Raw genomic sequence first — 12649 nt, forward strand, 5'->3', positions numbered from 1 at the left:
AAAAGAATTATAGATGAAGTTAAATCATCCCTGTGAAAGGAAATCCAAAGGAACATTTCTGCTTATGAAAGAAAATCATGTCTGTGCTGACCAATTCCTTGGGGATTTCCTCACATGGCTTGTGTCTGTGTGGTTCTGTCCTGTTTATGGACCCACTTCCTGGTTGAACATCCCCACAAGGCAGGCTGCGAGAACACCTGTAGGATACCATTGCTTGCCAAAATTCTAGGAACAATGGTCAATGGAATTTTGCTTCCCTGGTCTTAGAAAAGGGGGAAAAAATGTTTCCCACAAAGGCCAATTGAAAGATGTCACATTATCCCTGGGCCTTCCCCATTGCTCAGAGTCAATTGGCACCTCCAGGTCCTTGGTTTCCCTTGGTGACTGACTGGTGCAAGGTGATGCATCCCTGGGCTTGTCCTTTGAAGCCTTCAACAGCTGTGACTATTGACACTTGTTTATCCAAAGGAGGAAGTAGCTTTGGAAGATTTTGAGATCCAGCTCACAGTCTGGATGTTTGAAAGGGTGAAACCAAACTTTAATATAATTTTAAAAGACGAAGGTTACATTTATTTATACAGTACCTGCTTCTTTTTTTATTCTATGCTTTCCTAGGGTACATGTTAATTGAGAGTGTATGTCATCCTACATCAGGAAGTGATGAAGTTTGATGGTTAAGTTTTCCTCTGGTTCCTTGCCCTAGTACACTGAGTTTTATCCATCACATCTGAAAAGCTAGTATGAACCACAAAATAGGTAAGAGGAGTAGAGGGTAAAAGGATGGGGTTTTCCATTGGATAACTTTTTCCAGGGGTGCTGAAGATTTGGGGGACTTATTGTCTTGATTGAATAGTTGGTCTTTACTTGGGTTAATTCAGGGGGTTATGAAAGAATTATGTAGACTGGGCACAGAAAATTGTACATGTAAAAATATGTAAAATATTATTTTGAACATACACTCATATCCCGGAACACCTGGTTGTTGCGGTTGGTTGAGCCATTGACTCTTGGTTTCAGCTCAGGTCGTGATCTGAGGGTTACGAGATCAAGCCCTGCATCAGGCTCAGTGCTCAGTGCAGAGTCTGCTTGAGATTCTCTCTCTCCCTCTGCCCCTCCTGCTTGTGTTGTCTCTCTCTCACTCTCTAAAATAAATAAATATCTTTTTAAAGATATTTTTTAAAAATCCATATCTCTCCTTCACCAAAAAGCTGGTCATGTTGATGACAATAACATATTTTTGCTTGTTTTCCAAAAATAAAAAATTATCAGAATAATTACTACAGCACCTCTGGAATAACAATATGGGTTTACTGAGCACCTACCATGTGCCAGTCACTTTATGAATATGATTCCTAATCTCTATAAGGTGGATATTCTTACCTCCAACTTATAGAGGAGTAAACTGAAATTCAGAGAGAGATCATTTGCTCAAGATCTGAGCCCTGTGGGATCAAATCCAAAGTCTACCAGGATTTAGCAGGCCAAGGAGGTCTCAGATTTCTAAAGCTATGCACAGTAAAGGACACAGTTATTCAATATAAATGTAAAAAGAAAAGATAAATGTAAAATGTGTGAGATGCCAGGACAACAGGCAAATCAGGACATATGAACACTTAAACTATTAGGCATCATCTTGAAAATATGTGTACCACCACTTCATACTTTGCAAATGCTTAAATGTACAGGGAGCTGAGAAAGTGAGCATAGAGTGAGTATAACAGAGTTATGGGGAGTGCTTAACAGAAGAGTGAAGTGTGAGAAGGCAGAAATGGAGGGTTAACTTCAGGAAAGTTTTTCAAGGATCAAAGTGCCAGGCAAGGTGTTTGAACTTGACCTGTAGACGGTGCCACATAACTACTAACATCTGTATAAGTGTTTTCACACACATTATTACACTTCACACTGAAAGTGTGAGAGAGTATTTCCAGAGACTTTAGGTGACTTTCCCAAGACTACTAAGCTGATAAACAATACTAAGCTGTATTCACAAAACTTGGGCTATTCCCACTTTTTCATATTAATTGCCAGCTTCCACACCAGGCAGTCTTTCAGAATTACAAATTGGCATTAGAAACCACCAATAAAAAGCAAAATACATCATATGGGAGAACAGCACATGGACAACCCATCGTTCTGTTAGTATGCGTTATAATAGTTTTCCTAGAAAAGTCCTTAGGATTAGATGTTAGGAACAAGAAAAGAGTTATTCATAATTTTCTCTTGATTATGAAAGGAATAAATACTTCATAGACAACTGGGATGAGGCACCTGGGTGGCTCACTCAATTAAGAGTTTGGCTCTCGGTTTAGGTCTTTTTTTTTTTTTTTTTTTTTTGGTAAGGATTTTATTTATTTATTTGAGAGAGAATAAGCATGAGCAGGGAGAGGGGCAGAGGGAGAAGCAGATTCCTCACTGAGCAGGGAGCCTGACTGCCGGATCCAATCCCAGGACCGTGGGATCATGACCTGAGCCAAAGGCAGGCAGGCACTTAACCGACTGAGCCACCCAGGCACCCCTCAGCTCAGGTCTATGATCTCAGGAATATAAGAAGAACACAAAAATTATCCATAAATTTATGACTTATAGATAATTTGAACATTTGAGTGCATTTGTTTCCAGTCTTTGGTACACCCTAGCAATATACTCGAATGTCATTCCTCCCTCATATGTTGTATCCAACCAGTCTCCTGGTCCAACCCCGTCTTCTGAATACATCCCAAACCTGTCCAGTTCCTCTCAGCTTCTACCTTGGCATAGGCTACCATTGTCTCTTGGGATTATTGCAGTTTCCACCAACCATTTTCCTTAGCTCAGTCTGGTACATCCTCTCCCTGTTTATTCACCACACTGCAGCCAGGGTTGTTTTTCTAAAATGCAAACTTCTCAAAAGTTCTGGATGGCATCTACCACCCTTAGGATAATGCTCACTCTACTCACCATGGTTTCCAAGGCCCTGTGCTGACTGCTCCCACTTCCCCTCTGATTCTGCATATCCAGTTGTGCAGAACTTTTCTACCATCCTCTGCTAGTCACACTCTGAACAACACCTTGCTAGAATACTCTTCCCAGGCTCTTTGCCTAACTGCTTTACAGCTTTCATATCAATTCCAGTTCATATATCAATTCTTTGGGGAAGATTTGTTTAACCCATTTGCCCTCTTTGCACAGAGTCTCTCACTACAAATTCTCGCCCTACAATAACACTTATTTCACTTTATTATTATCCTTTTGTTTAACTGCCTGTCTCCTTCACTAGTTGTAAACTATGAAGGCAGGGTCCCTATCTCTTTTATTCACCATTCAACATGCCACATGTAGCACCATACCTGGCAGAGGGTGAGCATTTGATATCCACTGGACATGCCTAAGCATACGGATATATAACATAAAATGTGTTTAATAAATTTGAATAATCTTTCTATAGATTCTCTTGGATTTTTGATGTAGAAACTAATGTTATTTGTGAACAATGATGGTTTAGCTTCTTCCTTTCTAGGTCTTTCTATTGTTTTCCTTGTTTTGCTGTGCAGCTAAGATCTCCAAGAATAGATGTTGATACTTGGTATTTTTGTGACTTAGTTTTAAAAGGGAAGATTTATCATTTCAACAGTAAGTATTATGTGTGATGTAGAATTTTGATTGATGTCTTCATTATTTTAAGGAAATTCCTTCTAGTCTCAGTTGACTAAATTTCTTTTTTTTTTAATAAATTATAAATGAATGCTGAATTTCATCTAATGCATTTTCTGCTTTACTGAGATGGTTTATCTTCTTTATTTTTTTAAAGATTTTATTTATTCATTCATGAGAGACACAGAGAGAGAGGGAGAGAGGGAGAGAGAGAGAGAGGCAGAGACACAGGCAGAGGGAGAAGCAGGTTCCACGCAGGGAGCCCGACGTGGGACCTGATCCCAGGACCCCAGGACTATGCCCTGGGCTGAAGGCAGGCACCAAACCACTGAGCCACCCAGGGATCCCTGGTTTATCTTCTTTAATCTGATAATAGGTTGAATTATATTTTCTAATTTTCTAATGTTAAAACATCCTATATCCTTGTATTGTCCATGATGTCTTATTGTATTATGTGTTGCTGGAGTTGATTTATTAACATTTTATTGAGAATTTTTAAAATCTATGTTTATTAGAATTGACCTATAATTCTGTTTTCTCTTCCTCTGATGGTGTCTAGTTTTGATATGAAGAAACTTTGTAGTCTCATAAGATAAGATGGAGAAACTTTCTTTTTTTTTCTATTCTCCATGACAACATAGACATAATAAAGAGTCCTTAAAAGTTTATTTTTTTCCTTAAAAATTTAGTACTCATTTATAAAACTACCTTGACCAAGTGCAGGTATATATATATATATATATATATATATATATATATATATTAATGAAGTTTAATTGAAGTTTGTTCATTGTTTTGTTCAAATCACCACCGTGTCCTTTGTCGTTATGCCTTCATGTTTTCGGAAACTTAAACTTGTATTTTACATTTTAAATTCAGTTTTCTACACTGGCTGTGCTGCTGTCTCTTGCCCTCATCTGTTTTACTTTTGGTTTGTTCTTTTAATCCAGCTCTATTTTGTCTCAACTTGCATCCTTATCAGTTGTTCTTTGTATTTCCTATATCATTTTTTAAAGTTAGTATTTTCTGGTAACTGTTTGAGATCACAGAGAAGCTGCTTTCCAAAGTTGGCTTCCATTTTTCCAGTAGTAAATCTCCTTTAAAGCATGAATTTGCTCTGTGTCTTCAGGGCCATGCCCTTCTTACTTGTATGTTGTTGTTTCAGTTTGTTCATCCTTAAATAAGGAAATCTGGAAAGATCATATGTGTATGGAGACATCTACTGGATATCTATTAGTTTGGATAATACTGCTGTGCCTGAAAAGTTATATATCATTCCAGTATACATTTTTGCCGAAGCCTTATTGAGATAGGCTTTTTCACAATACTCAGCACTTACTGGTAATGTCTGATTTTTAAAAAATATTTATTTACTTATTTGAGAGAGTGAGAGAGTGTGCACATGCCCACAAGTAAGGGGAGGGGCAGAGGAAGAGAATTTCAAGCAGACTCCTCGTTGAGTGCAGAGTTGGATGTGGGGCTCAATCCCACAACCCTGAGATTATGGCCTGAGTTGATACCAAGAGTCTGACACAGCCAACTGAGCCACCCAGGCACCCTAAACTGGTGTAGTCTCTATGCAATTTTAGTACTGGAAATTTCACATATGGCCAAGACATGGCAAAACAAGTCATCAATTAATTGGTTTGTGACAGCATGGTGCAGGGATAACAAATAGGTGTTATCTCAATACCAGTTCACCTACCAGGAATGATTGCCTGGACAACTTTGTTGAAAACAATTCTGAGGTGCTTTCTGGCTCAGTTATACCTGCTAGAGGCATGAGTGAGGAGTAGCAGAATGAATGCCACTATCTGCTGTGCCATCCTAATAACTGTCAACAGGTGCAGCATAAGATACAGAGAACAATAGTCCACGATGTTTAAAGGACCTTGGCCTCCTTGATGCTGAGGAACACAGTTCCATGTGACCTGGCATTATCTGACATTGGGTCTTCTTAGGAAGTACTTTCCCTAGATGCTAGTGATCAAAATTTGGCCAATACTTCAGAGATCAGCAGACTAAACCCTGGCCAGCTGTGTGACTGAGTGCTGAACTCCCCAAGCCCTCACACGTCTAGATGTGGAAGCACCCAGCCTCCTCATAGCCGTATCAGAGCTGGGTCTACATAAGCCTTTGGAAGTGGGCCTCCATCTTGGATCTGGCTAGAATCTCCACCCTACCCCTTCACCCACCCCCTACCCAAAAGAACTGGCCATCCCAGGCAGAGCATTAGGCCTGTGACCCAGGCCTGCCCAGTTCAGCAAGTGTCCCCAAAAGGGTATGTGACCTGGGCTGGAACCAGAGTCTTTATCTTGCAGATTATATAGGAAACAACTCTTTTCTCCTCTGGAATTGCTGAGCAGGGATGATCCTTTCTTTGAAGTAAAAGGTAGAGTGTACACAACATAGAGATTTATTTCTCCACTCAGCTCATCAGATACAGTCTCTCAGGTTTGGGGAAAACAGCTTTCAGGCTATAATGTTGCCACCTGCATCTTCCAGGGCCCTCCATGAGTGACCCAATTGGAAAGCAAGGTAGGATGAATGGGGTGCCTTTCACTTGCAATGGGGATGATGTGGAAACTCCTGGACAGGTATGTTTGGCAGTACGTTAAGGCCTGGGGGGAGCACCCAGAGCTTTGGCATCAAGGGCGCTGGCCAGAGGCAGCTGGAGGCAGCAGAAGGTCCTAGAGAAAGGTGCCACGCTTAGCAAAGGAGTGGGTGGCAGTCAGGATGAGCTTTGACAGCTCAGGACTTTGTCTCTAGCCTGCCCTGACCAGCGTAGGCTTGTTAACTAAAACATTCTTCCTATTCCTTTCTCTGCCTGGTTTTGAATGATGACAGGATTGTTGATACGATGCATTGACGACATTTAACCACAAATGGCACAAATTAGTCATAATTTGTCAAGACTAGTCATTAGTCTTTTCATAAAGTTCAACATGCACCGATACAGTTGCTTATCTCAGCTCTCAGGGGCTGCCCGGGAGTGGAATCACATCTCCTGCCTGTAGAGAAGTTGTCAATGGAGAAGTTCTTCATCTAATTTGAGGTGACAAGTACGGATGACAGATTCTAACAGAAGCATTCTTGACTCCATATGACTTTGTAAAGATGCAAAAATTTGCTCCTGCTCATGTGTGCATCAATCTCTCCATTCCTTGACTCAGCAGATTTTCAAAAGCAAGAATTTCCCTCTCCTTTACCCCCCTTTACTAACTGATGAAAATATAAAATGTTATAATAAGTCAGTCTCTTTACAGATGATGTACTTCTTTGACAAATAATGTTCACATAGTTTTAGAGAATTGTAAGAGAGGGGACAGGATTGAACTAGGCATTTAGACAAGGTGGGGACGGAGGTAAAGAGGTACTGATGGCCTAATTACACAACATCTAAGAATAGTATCTGTCAAGAACTGTGAAGATGCTGAGAATTCACCTACATTCAAATTAATAAATTAATCTACCAGTTTCCTGGATGCTGACAGAAGACATGAATCCCCTGGGATTGGGGATGGCAGACAATGTATTCCCCACAGTAATGGCAGTAGCCAAAGTATCAGCATCACCAGCCACCCCTTGAGCCCCAGGTCCCACAGTTGATGCAGAGCAGCCAGGTGACACCTGAACACACAGCGGATCTCATCACAGGGGGAAAAGCCTGAGCCTAGAAGCTCACATTTTCTAAAAGGGCCAGTATTCAGACCTGCCCACTGCTCTGAAGGGGAACACTAGCTCTACCAAATCTATTCCTTCAAAAGATAATCCAGGACTGTCAGTGCCTTGCTTGCAAGAGAAACAGAAAAATATACTTGTGGGAAAATGTTTCCCAGTAATTTCCAACCCTCTTTTCAACACAGTAGTATTAGTGTTCTGAGAGTACCCTAACAAATTACAACAAATTGGCGGACTTAAAACAACATAAATGTATTCTTGTGCAGAGGCCAGGAGTCTGAAATCCAGCTGTTAGCACAGCCATATTTCCTCCAAAGGTTCAAATGCTTCCCAGTCTCTTCTAGCTTCTGATGGCCCCAGGTGTGCCTTCGCTGTGGCCACGTCTTCCTACCAGTGGCCTCCATCTTCACACAGCCTCCTCCTTTTTTTCTGTGGCTCTCTTCCGTGGGTCTCTTATAAGGACACTTGGCATTGAATTTAGAGGCTATCTGGATAATCCAGGATAATTTCATCTCAAGATTCTTAACCTAGTTAATCTACAGAGACCCTTTTTCTTAATAAAGGTCACATTTACAGGTTCTAGGGGCTAAGACAAACATATCTTTGGGAAGGCTGCCATTCAACCCAATTATCTTGGATTCTGGTAAATGTTCCCATGAGTAGGCCTCTCTGTCAGCCATGCTCATTAATCTGACTGACACAGAATAAAACCAAATCCATTCAAATCCTCTTGTACAGCATTTAATTAAGGTTACTATTAACAGGACTCCAAGCATCAGGATGAGGCCAACTTACAGTGTCAACCTCACCCCCTTAAATCCCAGGCCCAAGCTGAACAAATCCTATAAGCCATCAGAGTCTACTTTGGAAATGCAGGTGGTTCACTCTGTTTTGAACTTTCCAGTTGGCTGAAGGCAGTACTCAAGTACACCAGTATGTATTACCAAAGGCAACAGAGGAAGTCTTGGGCAATTCTATGATTCTTAAGAGTCCTGGCCAGTGAGTTAAAGTGAACTGATATCTTCGGGGCTTTTGTTATCTGTAAACACTTGAAGACCTTTTATAACCGCTACTAATGTGCATGTCACTATAGTTCCAGGAGGGAAGCAAGTTAATGCCTGGGTTCTACATAAGAATTACCATCCTTGGAATGCAAATGGTGGTCTACAAAGAATTTATAATTGTTGGTGTCACTTAAATGGAATCTGTCAGTCGGGGACCCTGGTTGACAGTGTCTCAGACATCATCTCCTGGCTGGAGAGGTTTTTCTTGGCAGTAGAATAATTGATTCTTTTTTTTTTTTTTATAGATTTATTTTTTATTGGTGTTCAATTTTCCAACATACAGAATAACACCCAGTTCTCATCCCGTCAAGTGCCCCCCTCAGTGCCTGTCACCCATTCACCCCCACCCCCCGCCCTCCTCCCCTTCCACCACCCCTAGTTCATTTCCCAGAGTTAGGAGTCTTTATGCTCTGTCTCCCTTTCTGATATTTCCTACCCATTTTTTCTTCCTTCCCCTCTATTCCCTTTCACTATTATTTATATTCCCCAAATGAATGAGAACATATAATGTTTGTCCTTCTCCGATTGACTTATTTCACTCAGCATAATACCCTCCAGTTCCATCCATGTTGAAGCAAATGGTGGGTATTTGTCATTTCTAATGGCTGAGTAATATTCCATTGTATACATAAACCAGAAGATGTGGTTTATGTATAGAAAAATTGATTCTAATCCTTGTTTTTGGAGGGACTGCCTCATAGCAGTCAGTTCAACTTGTCCTTTTGTCCATGTCCCCAGTTGGGTGGCAAATGTTCACTCCATGGAATAACTGAGTAATGCCTATCAGTGTATGAAGATATCCAGAAGCATTGACCAGTATGTTGCTACCCAATCCTGACCTTTTTTCTTCTTTTAAGAAAGTTATTTAAATTCAATTAATTAACAATGTATTATTAGTTTCAGAAGTAGAGTTCACCAGTCTTATATAAAACCCATGGCTCATTAAATCATGTACCTTCCTTAATGCCCATCACCCAGTTACCCCATCTCCCCAACTCCTTCCCCTCTAGCGACCCTCGTTTGTTTCCTGTGATTAAGAGTGTCTTCTGGTTTGTCTCCCTCTCTGATTTCATCTTGTTTTATTTTTCCCTCTCTTCCCCTTTGTTCCTCTGTTTTGTTTCTTAAATTCCACTTATGAGTGAAATCATATGACAATTGTTTTTCTCTGATTGACTTATTTTGCTTAGCATAATCCCCTCTAGTTCCATTCATGTCATTGAAAAGGGCAAGATTTCATTGGTTTTGATGGCTAAGGAGTAGTCCAAAGTGTATATATATATATAGATAGATAGGTAGATATAGATATAGATATATATAGATATTATATCCCACATTGGGATCCAGTGTCTTTAATATCCCTTGAACTTAAGGAGAAGTTTGCTTTCCAAGAAAAGTATATATATATATGTGTGTGTATATATATATATATATATATATATATATACTGCATCTTCTTTTTAAAAATATTTTATTTATTTATTCATGAGAGACAGAGAGAGGCAGAGGGAGAAGCAGGCTCCATGCACGGAGCCCGACATGGGACTCGATCCTGCATCTCCAGGATCACGCCCTGGGCTGAAATCAGCGCTAAACAACTGAGCCACCCGGGCTGCCCCACACTGTATCTTCTTTATCCATTCATCTGTCAAAGGACATTGTGGCTCCTTCCACAGTTTGGCTATTGTGGACATTGGTGCTATGAACATTGGGGTGCAGGTGTCCTGTCATTTCACAACATCTATACCTTTGGGGTAAATACTCAGTAGTGTAATTGTTGGGTTATAGCGTAACTCTATTTTCAACTTCTTGAGGAACCTCCACACTGTTTTCCAGAGTGGCTGCACCAGCTTGCATTCTCACCAACAGTGTAAGAGGGTTCTCCTATCTCCACATCCTCACCAGTATCTGTTGTTTCCTGACCTGTCAATTTTAGCCATTCTCACCAGTGTAAAGTGGTATCTTATTGTGGTTTTGATTTGTATTCCCCAGTGCACACTGATGTGGAACATTTTTTCTTCTTTCTTTCTTTCTTTCTTTCTTTCTTTCTTTCTTTCTTTCTTTCTTTCTTTCTTTCTTTCTTTCTTTCTCTTTCTTCTTTTCTTTCTCTTTCTTTCTTTCTTTCTTTCTTTCTTTCTTTCTTTCTTTCTTTCTTTCTTTCTTCTTTCTTTCTTCTTTCAAGATTTTATCTATTTATTCATGAGAGACAGAGGGAGAGAGAGAGAGAGGCAGAGACATAGGCAGAGGGAGAAGCAGACTCCATGCAGGGAGCCCGATGTGGTACTCGATCCCAGATCTCCAGGATCACAACCTGAGCTGAAGGCAGATGCTTAACTGCTGAGCCACCCAGCGTCCCTGGAGCATTTTTTCATGTGCCTGTCAGCCATGCATAGATCTTCTTTGGAGAAATGTCTGTCCATGTCTTCTGACCATTTCTTGACTGGATTACTTACTGTTTGAGTATTGAGTTTGATAAGTTCTTTATAGATCTTGGATACTAGCCCTTTAGCAATATGTCATTTGCAAATATCTTCTGCCATCCTGTAGGTTGTCTTTTAGTCTTGTTGACTGTTTTTTCTGCTGTGCAAAAGCTTTTTATCTTGATAAAGTCCCAATAGTTCATTATCACTTTGGTTTCCCTAGCCTTTATAGATGTGTCTGCAAGAAGTTGCTGTGGCTATGGTCAACAGGTTGTTGCCTGTGTGCTCCTCCAGGATTTTGATGGATTCCTGTCTCACATTTAGGTCTTTCATCATTTTTTTTTTAATTTTTATTTATTTATGATAGTCACAGAGAGAGAGAGAGGCAGAGACACAGGCAGAGGGAGAAGCAGGCTCCATGCACCGGGAGCCTGATGTGGGATTCGATCCCGGGTCTCCAGGATCGCGCCCTGGGCCAAAGGCAGGCGCCAAACCGCTGCGCCACCCAGGGATCCCGTCTTTCATCATTTTGAGTCTATTTTTGTGTCTGGTGTAAGAGAATGGTCCAGTTTCATTTTTCTACATGTGGCTGTCCAATTTTCCCAATACCATTTATTAAAGAGACTCTCCTTTTTCCATTGGATATTCTTTTCTGCTTTGTTGAAGATGAGTTGAGGGTCCATTTCTGGGTTCTCTATTCTGTTCCATTAATTTATGTGTGCTTTTGTGCACTCTCTTGATGACCACAGCTTTGTAACACAGCTTGAGGTCAGGCATTGTAATGCCCCTAGTCACATTCTATCCTTTCATTATACTTAATTTTATATAAATATATATATTTACATATATATTTTTCTTTCTTTCTTTATAATTTTGAGATCTAGTTTTCTAACAAACAGAACAAAATACATGCAGGATTTAGTGTATTGCTCTGTTTTGTTCACCTGTCTGTATTCTCTCCTTTATTATTATTATTTTTTCTTATCAGTTCCTAGTCTCTTGTGATTTGTTCAGTATATAATGCTCTGGGGTCATTGTTGCTGTTTTAGTATTTGGTTCTCTCGTGTATCAATTATTCTCTGGATAAAATGACAAGATGGAAAAACTCACCTCAAAAAAGAGAACAAGAGGCAATACTGACTGCCAGGGATTTAATCAGTATGGATATAAGTAAGATGTCAGGACTTGAGTTCAGAATAACTATTATAAAGATATTAGCTGGGCTTTAAAAAAGAATGGGAGACTCTAGAGAATCTCTTTCAGGAGAAATAAAAGAACTAAAATCTAATCAGATTGAAATTAAAAAGGCTATTAATAAGAAGCAATCAAAAATGATTCTAACTGCTAGGATAAATGAGGCAGAAGAGAATTAGTGATAGAGAAGACAAAATGATGGAGGATAAAGAAGCTAAGAAAAACAGAGATAAACCACTACTGGATCATGAGGGGAGAATTAAAGAGATACGTGATACCATAAAACAAAGTGAATTGTGTTAGAATAATTAGGAACCCAGAAGAAGAGGAAAAAGAGAGAGGGCAAGAAGGTATATTGGAGCAAATTATAGTACAGAATTTACCTAATCTGGGAAAGGAGACAGGCATTCAAGTCCAGGAGGCACAGAGAACCCACCTCCAAAATCAAAATAGGCCAACATCTCAACATATAATAATGAAATCTGCAAATCTCAGAAACAAAATATTGAAAGCATCTGAGGACATGAGGTCTATAACTTACAAAGATAGAAACCTTAGGCTGGCACCAGACCTCTCCACAGAGATGTGGGAGGCCAGAAAGGCCTAGCATGATATATATAGGGTGCTAAATGAGAAAAATATTCAGCTAAGAATACTTCATCA

General features: G+C 40.0%; 1 long non-coding RNA gene across 1 annotated transcript; it reads left to right on the forward strand.

Annotated features, from left to right (window-relative positions):
• Positions 1–247: 247 nt before the first annotated feature.
• Positions 248–6880, forward strand: LOC118354745 (uncharacterized). Its single transcript, XR_004815773.2, has 3 exons — positions 248–398; positions 616–756; positions 6603–6880. It is a non-coding gene; the product is annotated as an uncharacterized LOC118354745 (long non-coding RNA).
• The last annotated feature ends 5769 nt before the right edge of the window (positions 6881–12649 follow it).

Source organism: Canis lupus, chromosome 25 (genome assembly GCF_003254725.2).
Source record: "Canis lupus dingo isolate Sandy chromosome 25, ASM325472v2, whole genome shotgun sequence".
Taxonomy (NCBI): domain Eukaryota; kingdom Metazoa; phylum Chordata; class Mammalia; order Carnivora; family Canidae; genus Canis; species Canis lupus.